The sequence below is a fragment of the Neofelis nebulosa genome, chromosome 2, assembly GCF_028018385.1.
Source record: "Neofelis nebulosa isolate mNeoNeb1 chromosome 2, mNeoNeb1.pri, whole genome shotgun sequence".
Lineage (NCBI taxonomy): Eukaryota > Metazoa > Chordata > Mammalia > Carnivora > Felidae > Neofelis > Neofelis nebulosa.
In genome coordinates this window covers 176,638,522-176,654,467 of record NC_080783.1, presented here as the reverse complement: position 1 = coordinate 176,654,467, position 15,946 = coordinate 176,638,522, and the positions used below count along the sequence as shown (strand labels likewise).

Below are 15,946 nucleotides of genomic sequence, written 5' to 3'. Positions count from 1 at the left end.
ATTATCAGTGATCAGCTGCCCTGCCCCCTCCCAGGGACCCACCCCCTGAAACAGCTGACTTTGTCTCATCAGTTAGGCATCATTCATTTTTTTTTTAAGCGTCATTCATTTTATTTATTTATTTTTAATTATGAGAGAGAGCTGGGGAGAGGGGCAGAGGGAGAGAGAGAATCTTAAGCATGCCCCACACTCAGCCAACTCGGGGCTCAGTCCCACAACCCCAGGATTATGACCTGAGCCGAAATCAAGAGTCAGATGCTCCACTGACGGAGCCACCCAGGCGTCCCAGTTAGGCAATCATTCAAATATGACCTCCTCAGAGAGGCCGCCACCCCATCGTGTAGAGCGACCCCTCCCCACAGAACTGCTTTCTGTTGACACATATGTGTATCTTCTTCCATAGCTCTGATCACGCTACAAAATCATCTCATATGTTTGTATTTACTTGTTTGTTATCCGCTTTCTCAAATGAACGTAAATTCTCTATCATTCCCTGTGGAATTCCCCAAAGGCAAGATCACTTCCAAACATTAAGTAGGTACTCAGTGAACTTTTACAGGAGGAATGATAGGAAGAAAGGAGGGAGGGGAGGAGGGAGGGAGTCTCCAAGGCTTCAGAACTGGCGGACATGAGGAGATAAGGCACGGAAGGAAATCAAGGTTGATTTTAGAGTAACGCCGTGAGGTAAACAGGGCAGGTTTTGCCACCTGAAGAAACCACAGGTCAGCCATGTTGTGACTGTCACAAAACAGCATGTCTGGTGAAGTTCAAATTTGAACCCAAATCTCTATGATGCATTTTCCAGTTCCCTTTCTCCAGAATCGTGCTGCTTTCCTGTTTAAAACTTATCCACATACACGCTTAAGGGAGCAACAATCTCCCTTACCCCCATCAGTACAGATTCTCCTGAGGCAGAGACTAGCTATTCGAGAAACCGTAACTGAATCTCTTGGTTTGTTTGTCTTCACAATGCTTCAGTTAAACCACTTTAATGAGGCACAAGCAGCCAATACCAGTCTGATATAAAAGTCTTTCCATGCCTTTGTGCAACAGCCAGGTCTCTGGCTTCTCTCTCTCAATTATTACCTTAACCGTGCCCTGGAGACTGAAGGAGCCAGTTTATTTTGACTGGGAGATTGTTAAACTGCAGGAGGCAAATCTGAGACACTGCCAGGCTGTGATTTCCATTGCCCCACATGGCCACAGGGTGCTGAGAATAGCCAAGGGCGCTTCCTGCTGGAGGAGGAAATGGCAGTTTCCTCAAGTCCCGGAAACATTACTTCCTCTCTGGTGCCTAGCTCCGTGTTAACCAATTAGACAGCCTCTTCCCACCCCAAACCCCCAGAGACCTGGCCCAAGCCTGTAGAAGAGACATCCTGTTTCCCCTAAGGAAGTAGCCCAACTTGAAGGGGCCTCTAGGGTACTGAGTGAGGGGTGGGTAGGTAGTGGGGCAGGAAGGCAATGAACAGTAGTAATAATAGTGTTATCCAGTGTCAGCTAAGTACTAAGCCCCCACCCCACCCCCTTGTCCTGAGACTCAGAGATCTAAGTAAACTTGACCTCAACTCTCACTGGCCTTTGATAGTCAAAGTCATCAAAGATAGAAAATTCAACCCTTTTCTTGTTTGTACAGAAAATATGCTCACACCACACATTCCAGGAATTTAGAAACACTGCAGTGGAATTTGAGTGGTCACAGGGCACCGACATATTTCTTGGCAAGTAGCCTCATGGAGACGGCTCTGGAGCCAAGCTTCCTGGGTTCAAATCCTACTTCATACTCCCTATCCCTTCTTAACTGTATGTTATTGGGCAGGTCAAGGTCTCCCGGCCTCAGTTTTTGCTCTCTTTCCTTCTTTCTAGGGAAACAGTGGTACCTACCTCATCAAGATTCAGTGAGATAAAGCACTTAGAATAGATAAAGCATTTGGCACAATTCAGTACTCAATAAATGCCCATTATTGTTTATTCTGCTTCCTCCTCCCCTTCAGAAGGGAAAAAACAAAAAACCCTTCCTTGTCTCATAAAGAATAATGGTACCCCTTCTCTGAAACCTTGGCCTCAGCCAGTATCCATGCCCTTGAAATTTTAGCTCCTATGGGAAATGGCCTTGTCAGGCATTCCTCTAAGTGCTCTCCCTGTAGGCCATTTGAATGAATAAAAATTTCTCAGTCTCATTATCATTTATTACCATTTAATAGCAACCACTTACTAAATAATGTTTGATGGTATTATTCCATTTTTTTTTAATAAACTTCCTATTTTAGGATAGTTTTAGATTTACAGGAAAATTACAAAGGTAGTACAGAATTGCCATATATCTCACACTTGGATCCCCCAGGTATTAACATTGCACGTGAATGTGGTACATTTGTTACAATTAATGAGCCAAGGTTGATATATCATATTAACTGATATATCTGTATTCACTCGTACATCTTTATATTTTACCTAATGTCTTTTTAGGTTTCAGGATCCTATCAAGGATAGCATATTATATTTAGTTGTCTTGCCTCCTAGGCCTGTCTTGGCTGTGACAGTTTCAGAGGAATCTCCTTGTTTTTGATGACCTTGACAGTTTTGAGGAGAACCAGTCAGGTATTTTACAGACAGTTCCTCAATTAGCCATTGTCTGATGTTTTTCTTATAATTTGAGAGACTGGATTTTGAGAAGGAAGACTGCAGAAAGCAAGTGTCATTTTGATCATATCATATCACCCTATACCAATATAACTTATCATTGTTGATGCTGACCTTGAAGACCTGGCTGAGGTAGTGTTTGCCAGATTTCTCCACTGTAAAGTTACTCTTGTTTTCTCCCTTTCCATCCACACTCTTTAGAAGGAAACCACTCCATGCAGTCCACACTTGAGCAGGGAGATGTGCTTCACCTCCTTGATGGCACAGTATCTATATCAAGTATTTGGAATTCTTCTATATGGGAAATTTGTATATTCTCCTCTGTTGACTTATTTATTCAATAATTTGGCTATGCCAGTAGGGGCTCCTGTTACAGTCAAAATCTTAACTTATTTATTCTATTGTTCAAATTACTCCAGCTTTGATCATTGTGAGCTCTTTCACTTGATTCGTGCATCCCTTCACCATATTCCGTCACTGGTTTGCTTCCTTTTGTTTTACTTTTGAACACTTCCTCATATCCCGGTACTATGAGATGCCCTAAGCTCATCTTATAAATTTCCTGCCCCGGTCTTAGATTCGGCCATGTCTCTAAGGAAAACTGATTCCTTTTATTGTAGAACGGTGTTAGCAACCAAGATCTGGGCACTAGATGTGCTCACTATGACTGCAGTGTCCTTGCTTTTAGGTTCTCTCAGTTGACCCAGTGAGGAAATTTTTGTGTGTATGCTAACTGTAACCCATTTATTTATACATATCTATAAATACTTATAAGCGTAGCCATTGGTATCTGTATTAAGCTGAACACTGTGGACACTAATGTCCTCAACTCTAATCCATTATTACCACATGGCTCATTCCAGCTTCCTCCTCTTGCTCAACTATGTACTCTCACTCCAGGAAGAAGAAAGCTGGCTCCTACCATCCATTTATTTAATTGTTCAATTCCAGTATACGGATGACCCTTGAACAATATGGGTTAGGGACACCAATCTCCACGCAGTCCAAAATGCCCATATAACTTCTGATTCTCCAAAAACTTAACTACTAATAGCCTACTGTGGACTAGATACCTTACTGGTAACACAAACAGTCGACTAACATACATTTTGTATGTTACATGTATTATATACTCTATTCTTCCAATTAGGTAAGCTAGAGAAAAGGAAATGCTATTAAGAAAAACCATAAAGATGAGAAAACACATTTACAGTACCGTATGGTAAAAAAACTACATGTAAGTGTACTCACAAATTTCAAACCCGTGTTGTTCAAGGGTCAACTGTATTTCTATAGCAATATCAGAACTGTTGACCCATATTCCCTGGGAACCAAGTTTTTAACGGAAGTGCAGTGTTTATACACAGTTCCTTCTGCCTTTAGTTTTACAAACTCCACTCATTTCCAAAGTTACTTAGTTCAGTGACTTTTTCCTTCACCCCTTTCACTAAAGTTGTGTCATACACGTGTAATACAATTAAACTGTTCTGCCACATTCTCATCCCATCTCAGATCCCTTGACGTCTCAATGATGTTCCTTTACTGTGTATATGTTAAGGTTCGCTCTGTGCTATAAAGTTCGATGTGTTTTGATAAGTGCATAATGTCATTTACCCACAGTTACGGTATCATACTCTAAAAAAACCCACTAAGCTTCACCTACTTACCCCCACCCTAGTGCCTGACAACTACAGATTTTTTTTTTAACGTGGGGCTCAAATTCACAACCCCGAGATCAAGACCTGAGCTGATATCAAGAGTCAGATACTTAACCAACTGAGCTACCCAGGTACCCCCTCTACAGATGTTTTTAGCCCTACTTTAGTTTCACCTTTTCTAGAATAGCATATACAATTGGAACCATAGAGCATGCAACCTGAGTACCCTTCCTTCACTCAGCAGTATGCATTTAAGAGTCATCCGTATCTTTTCAAGGCTTAATAGCTCTTTTATATTTTGTTCTCTTACTGTGGAATAATATCTCATTGCATGTACATACCACAGTTTATCCATCCAGTGAGGAACACCTTGGGTGTGTGCGGGGGGCGGGGTGGGGAGGATCCAGTTTGGGGCAATTATGAATACTAGTGTGCAGGCTTTTGTTTGCACGTTGAGTTTCCACATTAGTTAGAAAAATACCTAGAAGGGCAGCTGCTGGATCAGAGAGTAAGAAACCGCAAGACTGTCTTCTAAAGTGGTCGAGCCATTTTGCATTCCTATCAGCAATAAAGGAGAGCTTCTGTTGCTATACTGTCCTCACCAGTATTTGGTGCAGTCGATGTTTTAAATCTGGGCCATTCTTACAGGTGTGCAGTGATATCTCATTATCGTTTTAACTCGAAACTTCCTAATGACAAATGATGTTGATCATCTTTCCATGGGTTACCTTCTCTGATGAGGTGTCTGTTTAGATCTGCTGCCCATTTTCATATTGTTGAGTTTTAAGTGTTCTCGTATATTTTGAATAGAAGTCCTTTATCAGACATGTGTGTTGCAAATATTTCCTCTCATTCTGTGGCTCATCTTTTGCCTTTCTTAATGGTGTCTTTCACAGAGAAGACGTTTTCCATTTTTTTGGAAATTTAAAAAAAAATTTTTTATGTTGATTTATAAGAGCGAGAGAGACAGAGTATGAGCAAGGGAGGGGCAGAGAGAGAGAGAGGGAGACACAGAACCCGAAGCAGGCTCCAGGCTCTGAGCCATCAGCCCAGAGCCCGACGCGGGGCCCGAACTCCCAGAACATGAGATCATGACCTGAGCCGAAGTCGGCCGCCCATCCGACTGAGCCACCCAGGCGCTCCTAGAAGAATAAAGTCCAAGTTACCTGCTTTCCCTTTCCCAGGCCACACCTTGGATGTTATATCTGGAAACGCACTGCCACGCCCCGAAGGATTTTAAACGTGTTCTCTTCTGTAATCCTGACACCAGTGCTCTGAGGCAAGGGGCGTTACACCCATGTCACAGAGAGAGTGGCTGCCTGACACGCTTTTCTCTGAAGTACCTCTAAACAGGCGAAAAAGAGGACAGGTAAGAGATAAAGGAGAATGGGTAGCAGGCCAAGACAAATACCACATGTCTTCGAAGTTCCCTATTCAGCCTTAAAATTTGAGCCTGTTGACCATCTCCTCCACTACCCAGCTCAGTTTGTGGTGTTTTTAGTTTCAGAGAGGGCGCGTGCGCGGTAGTGGGGGCGGGAGAGGGGCAGAGAGACGGAGATGGAATCTTAAACAGAGTGCACGCTCAGCATCGAGCCCAACGTCAGTCTCCATCCCAGGACTTGAGCTCAAGTCAAGAGTCAGACGCTCAAGGAAACGAGCCACCCAGGCGCCCCAAAGCTGAGGTGTTTGTTTGTTTGTTTGACTTTTTTTAATGTTTCTGTATTTTTGAGAGAAGGAGAGAGAGCAGGGGAGTGGCAGAGAGGAGACAGAGAATCCCAAGCAGGCCCCCCGCTGTCAGTGCAGAGCCCGCTGAGGGGCCTCAAACTCACTAACGGTGATATCCTGACCTGAGTCGAAATCAAGAGTCAGATGCTTATGAGTTTAATATAAATATTATATTACTGACATTATTGTTGCTGGCACACACACACACACACGCACGCACACCACCAACACTATGATAAAACTAATGCCTCACTAGGAAATTTCATATTTATTGAGTGGGTGACTTTGCACCCCCCAGCAGTGACACGCTCTAAGAATATTCGTTCATACCTCAGTTTGGAAAACAAACTGGACTGAAGGAAGAGGCAACGAGAAGGAACCTGGCTAGTGTCACGCAGCTAGCAAGCTGCAGGTTCAGGATCTGATTCCTGAATGAGCAGACTCCCAAAGCAGTGCTCCTGGGGACCTGCGGGGTACAGTAGGTGTGCCGGGGTCCTTGGCCAGACATAGCCTGCAGCGCAAGGAGGCACCCCCTCCCCCGCTGCCTGCTGACCTGGCCTTCCCCGGCTTCGCAGCCTCTAGAACCCTACCATGTAATTTAGGCTTCCCTCCCTCTTTGAAGCATCAACTAGAGAAAGGGAAGGAGCAACCCCGGGAAGTGCCTATCACTGAAGCATGTGAATGTGGGGGGAGAACTAGCTGGAAGGGATGATACAGAACCTGAAAAAAAATTACCGATGATAAAAAAAAAAAAAAAAAAAAAAAACTTTGTAGGTCAAGACAATTTTTGCTGCAACAACAATGCACATAATAAAACGTCCCGAGGAACCTTATAATTACGCCAAGTTAAACTGCACGGGAGCGTCTCTCCGGCCGTGAGAACCATGTATTTCTTGGTGCAGTTGCATTCAGTGGCTGGGGCTGGGGTAGCCACAGCTCTGAAAGAGGCAGCTTCATGAGAGAAAGAGGTCATTCTCTCAGAGGAATGGCCTCTGCCCTTCAGAGCTAGGATCTGACTGGCTCCTCTGGAAGGAGTGGGGGCCGCAGGCATCTCTGTGTGACAGCGGGGCTTTCAGAGCCCAGCGCCAGGCACAGGAGCCTCTTTGCTCCCCACCCACCCCATCTGGATTTCACGCATTCAGCGAGCATTCCTGTGTACAGGCGGGGACCCCCAGCTCCACCCTCCTCCTCAGGGTTAGTGGCCCCTTTTCCCACATGCCATCCTGGAGTCCAAGGCCTCAAGTTTTTTTTCTCTGCTTCCCCAGCGACTAGCCCTGTCCTCCTGCCTGACCTCTCAGGGCCACTTTCCTCTCCTCTGCAAAACAGGAGTCAGAGGACTCTAGGTGGGGTTGGACGGGGCTGCCTCCACCCTCGTGGTTTGACAGACGCTGCTATTCTGGCAGAAAAACAGCCATCGGGACTGGCCTTCCAAGCTTGCTGCAAAGACTTCAGGTCCTTCTGGTAGCAAACGCGTCCTCCCAGATGTATGTAAAACAGTCAGCACAGGGTGCTAAGCCAGTCAGTGTTAAAACTTTCCTTCCCTTTTCTTGAACCGGCTTCAAAGTGCCCCCACCCGCTTTGCATGCCTCACTGCCTCGGATAAGGCTGCTCCGCCCCATGCCCCGCTTATGCCCCGAACCCCGGCTCATCTTCAGGGAGAGCGTTGGGGTGACCACTGCCATTCACATTTCAAAGACTCCAAAACGGGGGGCTCCTCCGAGCCCCAGCCTGATCGGCGGCGTGACTGAAGGATGGAGCGGGGACAGGGGGTTTTGCAGGATTAACCAGCTCTCCCACTGAGAGGCCGGGCAACCTGTGTTACTAAATCCTCCTACTGGATTAAGCCTGAGCCCACAGATCACCCGCAGCCTTGAACAGATGTGACACAATGGGACATTTTCTGGGCCTCGGTCCAACGAAGGGGCTAAAAGTAGACGGCGCATGGGCACACAGCACTTGTCACTCTCTCCCTTGTGTTATTTGTAGAGGCAGCAGGGTGTCTTAAAAAGAACATGAGCCAAAAGACCTGGGTCTGCTCCCAGCCCTGCCACATGCCAGCTGTGTGACCTCTCGTGGGTTACTTCACTTCTCTGGGCCTCAGCTCCCTCAACAGTTCACTGCATGGATTTCACGGACTCGTGCAGGGTTCTGAGAAATTACTGAAAACTCGTGTCCTCAGAGAGCATGGGCATGAAGCATGAATGGGACTTCCCCTGGCTGGGATGAAGGCCTGGCTCGAATGTTGTCTCACATCTGTGGCTTCCTGCCCTCTTCCTCCTTCCTCGTCCGCGCTCTGCAGCACCTTGCCCGTGCCTCCATCTTTACCCTCCGTCTTTCCAGTTTCTCTCCTTTTAAGGGGGGCAGGGTGGCTGCCCAGAAATTAGGGTCCCATAGTATTTATCTTTGCCCTCACTTATCTGGCCACCCATGGGTTCCTAGAAACACAGATCAATCTAAGAACGCTTTGTAGCTGGTGCCCCCTCTGGGGTCACGAACCAGCCTATCTACCGGTACGCCCCATCTCCCCTCTAGACTGTAGGCACTCCAGGGGCAGCGACCAGGATCGACTCATCCATGCATCCACCATGGTGCCACGCTAGACATACAGCGGGTGCTCAGTGAGAACGTGTGGAAAACGGGAAGAAAGATGGAAGGGGAGAGAAAGAAACAGAACCCCTCTTCCCAAGAGCAGCTCACCCAGATAACTGTCATACCCCCGCAGCTGCCAGGCAGACCGCGATCTCACTCCTCCCCCTGGGTGCAAGTTCCACACGTTTTCTTAGTCCTCCTGGCCAAAATCTTTCCAAATTCAAAAAGCCTGGCTATGGTCTCTCCAGCAGCACTTTCCTGTGTGATGTTGAACTCAACCTGTCACCCAAAGGACGCAATCACTGCAGGGCTATCAGGGTTATGAGAAAAGTCACCCCTGGCCCCATGGAGCAGGAAGATCCCTGTATAATCTCTCCATAAACATGGGTGGGGAGGACCCGCCTTCCATTCACTGCTGCTTCTGTCTTTGCCGGTGCGCTTCCCTTTGGTCTGAACCGCCTTTGGCCATTCCCCAAACCACACCCTCACGTGAGACCCCTCCAGCCACCAACCTCGCCACAGCCAATTTGCCTACGGGACTCACACTTCTCCTTCAGAATACAAGCCAGATGTCACCTCTCTGACACAGAGGCCATCTGCACAGCAGGCATGCAGGACAGCTGTCAGGAGCCCGGGCTTTCCAGTTGAAGCCCTAGCACAAATGCGCCGTGTGACTTCGGGAAAGTCACCTCCCAGGTCTGAGCCTCAGTTGGCTCATCTGTAAAATGGGAATGATAACAGCTCCTTCACACAGTTGTTACGAGATATAGTAAACGTGAAACGCTTGGCACAGACCTAGGCAGAGGGAGAGCTCTTAGTGAACGGTGGCTGTGGGTGCATATGAAGCATTCCTAGACCCCCAACTGGATCAGATGACCCTCCCCTACACTCCGACAGCACCCTGTGCATATCCCCGTAGTTGTCATTCATCTCTTTTAATATCTGCTCATTATCTGTGGTCCAACGAGACAGGAAGCAACTCATGGGCAGCAACTCTCTGTCTTGGTAACCCCAGGAGCCAAGAGCAGGTCTGTTTATTGTGAGTGAATGAATGGATGGAATGAATGAAGGCAGGAGTAAGTAAAGTGAATGAATAGGTCTTCAGGCTTCATTGACAGCAGTGCCTATTATCAACCCCCGTAGGGCTAACGCTAGAGCTGCCCAGAGCGGCTCAGGTCTAAACCATGCCTAGGATATCACTTTGGGCCCCCAAGGTCACAGAGCAGTGGGGACAATGAGAACTCAAAGGTAGACTCTCACATGTACTTTGTTACTGCTGAGCCTGGCCCCTGTCCTCCCCCCAAGGCCCACCAGGCATCTGACCATCAATAAATATTTCCTTGGAATGTAGAGATTCATTTATTCACTTAAGAAATACTTATCGAGACAGACACCATTCCAGGGAACAGGTTACAGCAGTGGAGGGATGAGCATGTTCCCAGGACAGACAAGGGGAAATATGATTCCTTAGAGAGGTGACATAAGCCAGTAACACCTGTCACTGTGGAGGTGGAGGAGGAGGATGAAGAACTATGGACAGGGAGCCAGGAAGCCCAGATCTGTACTTTGGCTATAGGCACAGTCATCTCAGCCAGGTCACTTAGCTTCTCTTGGCCCCCGTGACTTGCTACTTAGACGGCCATATCTGCCCTTCTCGCCACCAGGTCAGATATTCATATCAGGAATGATTCTAGAAAATGCTGTGGAGTCAGGGAAGGATGACAGCTTATTGCCACAATGACCTGGTTCAGGGACCTCCATCTACCTCTCCAAGCCTCTACTTGTTCCTCTGTAAAGTGGGGATGAATACTCACTTGGACTACCCCACAGAGTCCTCGTGGATCTTTTTTTTTTTTAATTTTTTTTTTAACGTTTTTTTTAATTTATTTTTTTGAGACAGAGAGAGACAGAGCATGAACGGGGGAGGGGCAGAGAGAGAGGGAGACACAGAATCGGAAACAGGCTCCAGGCTCTGAGCCATGAGCACAGAGCCCGACACAGGGCTCGAACTCACGGACCGCGAGATCGTGACCTGAGCCGAAGTCGGACACTCAACCGACTGAGCCACCCAGGCGCCCCGAGTCCTCGTGGATCTTAACCCAGACCACAGAAGGACACAGGGCATTGTGAACAGCAAAGAACACTGACATTGGAACTCCCTGCTCTAGGCTTGTACTTATTCCACTCACACTTCAGTTTCAAGGCCCGGATTTCCCTGAGGTGAATCAGCCTCTCTGACGCTCAAGGTCCTCATCTGTAAAATGGGAATAATAATCCCTGTCTGGCCCACCCCGCAGTGTTGTGAAAATCTAACGAAATTATGGATTTGAAAAACCTTGGCAAATGCTGACACGCTATATAAATGATCAAGTGCTCTATAAACGTGAAGAACGATTATTCTTTTTGTTGTCATGTGGGAGGATGTTCATCGTGGTAGAATTGGACTTGGTGCCACATCTGTGGCTCACCTATCAAGAGAGAAAGAAAAGAACCAGTAAAATGCTCTCCATGTATCCCAAACGTGTGGAATCTCGCTCGATTCTTGAGGGGACCCCACGTGCTCTATGCAGGAAAAAGAAGACTTTTTGTCATTAGAGAGGAAGATAGAATAGGATTCCAAGTTGTCACTGTTGCACCTACAGTGTGACCTTGGGCAAGTTGCTTTCCCTCCCTGAGCCTCATTCTCCACTCTTATCAAAAAAAGAGATCAGATTCTTTTTAAGTTGAGATGCTCATGCCTAAGAGGAAAAAAAAAAAAAGTGATAATCAGTAACTCGATTTGTTATCGCACAGCAAGAAGCCCAGATATAGGGGTCCTGGGCTTGGTATTACAGGGCCTCAAAGGGATCAGGGCCACAAGCCAGTTTCTAGGTCATTCTTTAATGGTGTCAAGACAGCTCCTGCAGCTCCAAACTTCACACCCCCACTCAGCAATGCCCAAAGGCAAGAAGAGCTGAGTGTTCGCCTTGGGCCTCTCTTAAGAAAAGAATGAGGAAAATTTCCCAGATGTACCCCCTTGTTTTTCATGGTGGGGGCGGGTGGCAGGGGCAGGAGGGTGATCACATGCCTCTTAACTAAACAATCAGGAAAAAGAAAAGGGAATTACCATGATGAGCAACAAAATCAGTGCTCTGATAACAAGAACCAAAGCAGAAATGACTTCGGGGCAGGTAACCTTCAGCATCTGACACAGTCTCTGGATCTCTGAAGTCCACTCGAACCCCGAAGTGCAATGATTAGATCAGCCCAAGGTCACAGAGCCCCACGGGAGGAACTGAGACACCCTGCCCCTGCCCCTGCCCAGTCTCCACGCCCTACCCTGTTCCTAGTAGATGGACTAGATGGGAGGTGGTGCTGGTGAGTGAAGCCAGACTCTACACCATCACTGAACTCTCCTCTACACCATCACTGAACTCAGAGGTGCACCTCTGACAGCTTTCTAGATTCTATTTCTAAAAACAGCCTCGCCCACCAGGCTCAGAGCTGATGACCCCTGACTTTCCTTCCTGCATCTTTCAATAAATAAACAGCAACTGATAAGAGTGACTTAAAGAGGTGTGTTTTTTCCCCATATAAGAAGTCCAGAAGCAAGCAACCCAGGGCTCCACGGTCCTGAAGAAGCCAAGTTCCTTCTATCTCTCTGCCCCTCCATCCTCAAGATTATTTCATGGTCCAAAATCACTTCCACAACTATCATTATCATTATGTCAACATTCGGAAAGGAAAAGGGAAAAGCAAAACCAACAACAAAAAAGACCTTTATCTTTCTTATCCTCTCCTTTTTTTTTTTCAAGTAGGCTCTATACCCAATGAGGGTCTCAAACCCACACCCCCCGAGATCAAGAATCACATGCTCTACCAACTGAGCCAGCCAGGCACCCCCTTCCCCTCTCCTTTTTTAAAGAGATTTCCCACACACCCCATCCCCAAACTCCTTATATCTCATTGGCCAGAACTTCATCACAGGACCACACCTTGCTGCTAAGGAGGCTGGGGAATGTCTGTTTTAAACTGGGCATTTTGCAACTCCCAATTCATTTAAATTAGTAAGCAAGACAAAGAGAACGGGTATGAGGCAGGCAGCCTGCAATCTCTGCTACAGTTTTGGAGCTGATCGTTAGAGAATAACGTGAGTTCCAGACAGGAGATCTGGGTGGTTGATCGCTGCGAAGTGTTGGAGGACAGGGGACCCTGGGCAGTGGTGGGGGTGGTGGCTGCTTTGTTTCGTTTTGTTCTGGCTGGCTTTCATCTGGCTACCCGTGGTACTTCACACATGTCGCCACATCTCCCCGAACCTCCTAATGTAGAGGATGGGACTTTCTAGGTCAACTGTGGTAAAATGAATCTGGGGACAAGGTTCATCCCTTTACTTGTTCATTCTTTCACTCAACCAGAATCTACTCATGCATCTTCTGTGTGCCAAGGGCTGTGTAGGCATTGAGGATTCAGAGATTCATCATGAACCCTGCTTCCGGCAGTTTACAGTCAATTGAAAAAAAAAAAAAAAGTCCAGGGAAACAACATCCATTATGGTACATTGTGCTAAATTCTACTTGAAGGATAAGTACAAAGAAATCAGAAGCTGGAAGAGGGGCGCCTAACACAGGCATCATGAGGATGCTTAAAACATGAGCAAGAGCTGGTGGGGGAGAGGAGGCTGGAAAGTACAGGAAGGAGGCTGGCACGTATGAACATGTATCATGTTCCAGAAACACTCTCCCACTGCACACTGACCCTCAGGTAAGGCTCTGGCTTCTGAGCTTTTTTTTTCCAGCTGGTATTGTTTATTCTGCTTGTTCAAACAGATCAGAGATTGGATCTCAGCCTACCACCTAACAATACGGGTTCAGGTAAGGGGCTTCATCTTGAACTTGAGCTTCACCATTGTCATGAGCTTCCGTGTCCTTGTCCATAAACACCATCAGCCACTGGTGGTGAGGACTAATATCGTGCACGCCTGGGCCTAGCCTGATCCTGATGCACAGTGAGCTTTTAATCCATTTCTGCCCTCCCTCCCTTTCCTCATGACTATGGTGTGAACCCAACAGGTGTCAGGGAACCAGGAAGAGAACCACTAGCAAATGGCTTAAGCAGAAAAAGAGTGGTTTCTGTATTGATCATGGAATGGGAAAAATTCAGGTGAAAGGAACCATGATGCATGCCACAGAGCCAACCGTGTTGTTTGCCCCTGATGAGGCGGCCAGAAGAGCTTCTGGAACAGGGGGACGGTCAACCCCTTGGAAGAGAACAAACCACCAAACTTTGTGGCCCGGTGACCCCTGCTGCAATTGCCATGAATCTCTGTGCTGGCTGCCTCCTGTGGAACAAGGGAAGTGTATCACAACCTCTGCCCCACCAGAGCTGCTGGGGCTGTGTGAACAGGCCTGCAGGGGCATCCAGGGCACCCCTGATGAGGAAGGTCGGTTCCATCTCCGTGCCTCTGCCAACCTAGACGCGCACCTCCGTGCCTTCCTACAGGCTCCCCTTACCCCCGACCCAGAGCCCTCCCTTCTTCCTTTTACCTTCCACATCCTGCCCATCCTTGACAACCTTGTCTCCAGGAAGCCCTCCTGATGGCCAGCCTGCACTGATCTCACGCCCTCAAGACGTCTCAGACTGGACCACGCCGTCTGACGTAAGTGGCTGTAAGACGGTCACTCTGCCTCTTCCATGTTTTTCTGTTCTGCTTCACCCTCACCTCACCAGGACAAAGGCCCTTGGGTGTTCACGGTATCATCACTTCCAAGGGACTTCCCTCTACCCCCCAATCCCCACTGTAAATCAAGGCCACTTCATCTCTGCCCTCTGATATGATGATTTCAGTCCCTAAACGTGCCATACCCCAGCTTGTCTATCTTTCGAGCTTTGGTTTACACGTCACCCCCTTTGGAAGCCTTCCTTTGTCCTTTGCCTCTAACTCCCCTCAGACCGAGTACTTTTACCACGAGCCCCTTTTATACCGTTTCCCCCATTACTCCTCTTACCGATACTGAAACTAACCAGTTCATGCCTTCCTCCCCCTCTGACAATAAACTACATGAGAGCCAGGGCAGAGATATATCCCCAGCACCCAGCATGGTGCCTACCTGGGGCAGGTGCACGAATGACCTACCATGAACTACCCGACCTTGCAGTGATTGCACTCAATTCACAACACATTCTCACCGAATGCCATGCCATCTGGGCTCCAGCCCATCCCTTGAGGTGTCAGGCACAGAACTAGATCGCAGGAAAGAATGATCCCAGGCTGAGGGGGACAGGAGACAGCTGTAGGGTATGGGGAGGGAGCCCTGGGTGGAGATACAACATCACTGCCGCATCAGGACAGGGAAGGAAGCCAAAGCTTCATCTGGGACAATCAGGGAAGGTTTCTCAGCAGTAGCAGCTGAGGGGTCCGTTCAGATAAGGAGGAGTTTCCTAGGTTTAGGAAAGAGGACCGGGCTGACCCAGGTAGTAGTAGAAGCAGCATGTGTAAAGACAGGGAAGGAGGAAAAAGGTCACTACACTAAGGGCAGGATGAGAAGCCCAGGGTCATGGGCATATGGAGTCCAAGAGGGGAGTGGAGGCAACAGGGCTCTTGAGAGGAAGGCAGAGCCCAAGTAGGAGGGTCCTCACACTGTCAGGTGCCGCACCTGAGCCCTGATCCTGCAGGCAGCGGGGGGGCCGTGGAGACCTCTGAGTATGTGAGGCATGTGCCCAAGTCTGATTTCTAGAAAGATGTCTCTCAGCGCAGTACAATCTCATTTCCTATCCTCCTCTTTGACAAACTCATTCACGACCTCCACCCTTCCTGCAGACCAGCAGTGCTCGAGGCATGGCTGTGAACCAGCAGCACCATGTCAACTGGGAATCTGTTAAAAGTGCAGGGGCACCTGGGTGGCTCAGGCGGTTAAGCGTCCAACTCTTGATCTCAGCTCAGGTCACGATCTCACACATTGTGAGATGGAGCCCTGCATCAGGCTCTGTGCTGAAAGCTTTCAGCACAGAGCCTGCTTAGGATTCCCTCTCTCATTCTCTGCCCCCCACCCAACTTTCTCTCAAAATAAATAAATGAACTTAAAAAAGAAAAGTGCTTCTTATGGGGCTGTACCCAACCCACAGAATCTGAAACCCCAGGACAGGGCGCGGGGGGGGGGGGGGGGGGGGGTAGAGGGGGGAGGGGGGAGGGCGGGCACCATCTGTGCTTAAGTCTGCCAGGTGATTCTAATACACATCCAAGTTCAAGAATCAGTGCTTCATGTGACCCTGTCTTCTAAGAAGGGAAAGGACAAAGTACTAACACCCTTCCTTAAGCTGCAGAGTTCTCCAGAAACACACTGACATGAAGGTCTCCA

At 47.9% G+C, this 15,946-nt stretch overlaps 1 long non-coding RNA gene across 1 annotated transcript in view; it reads right to left on the bottom strand.

The window, feature by feature from the left end:
• LOC131504679 (uncharacterized) overlaps positions 1 to 15,946 on the bottom strand; it is an 81,112-nt gene that overhangs the window by 28,222 nt on the left and 36,944 nt on the right. The gene's annotated exons all lie outside the window — the stretch shown is intronic.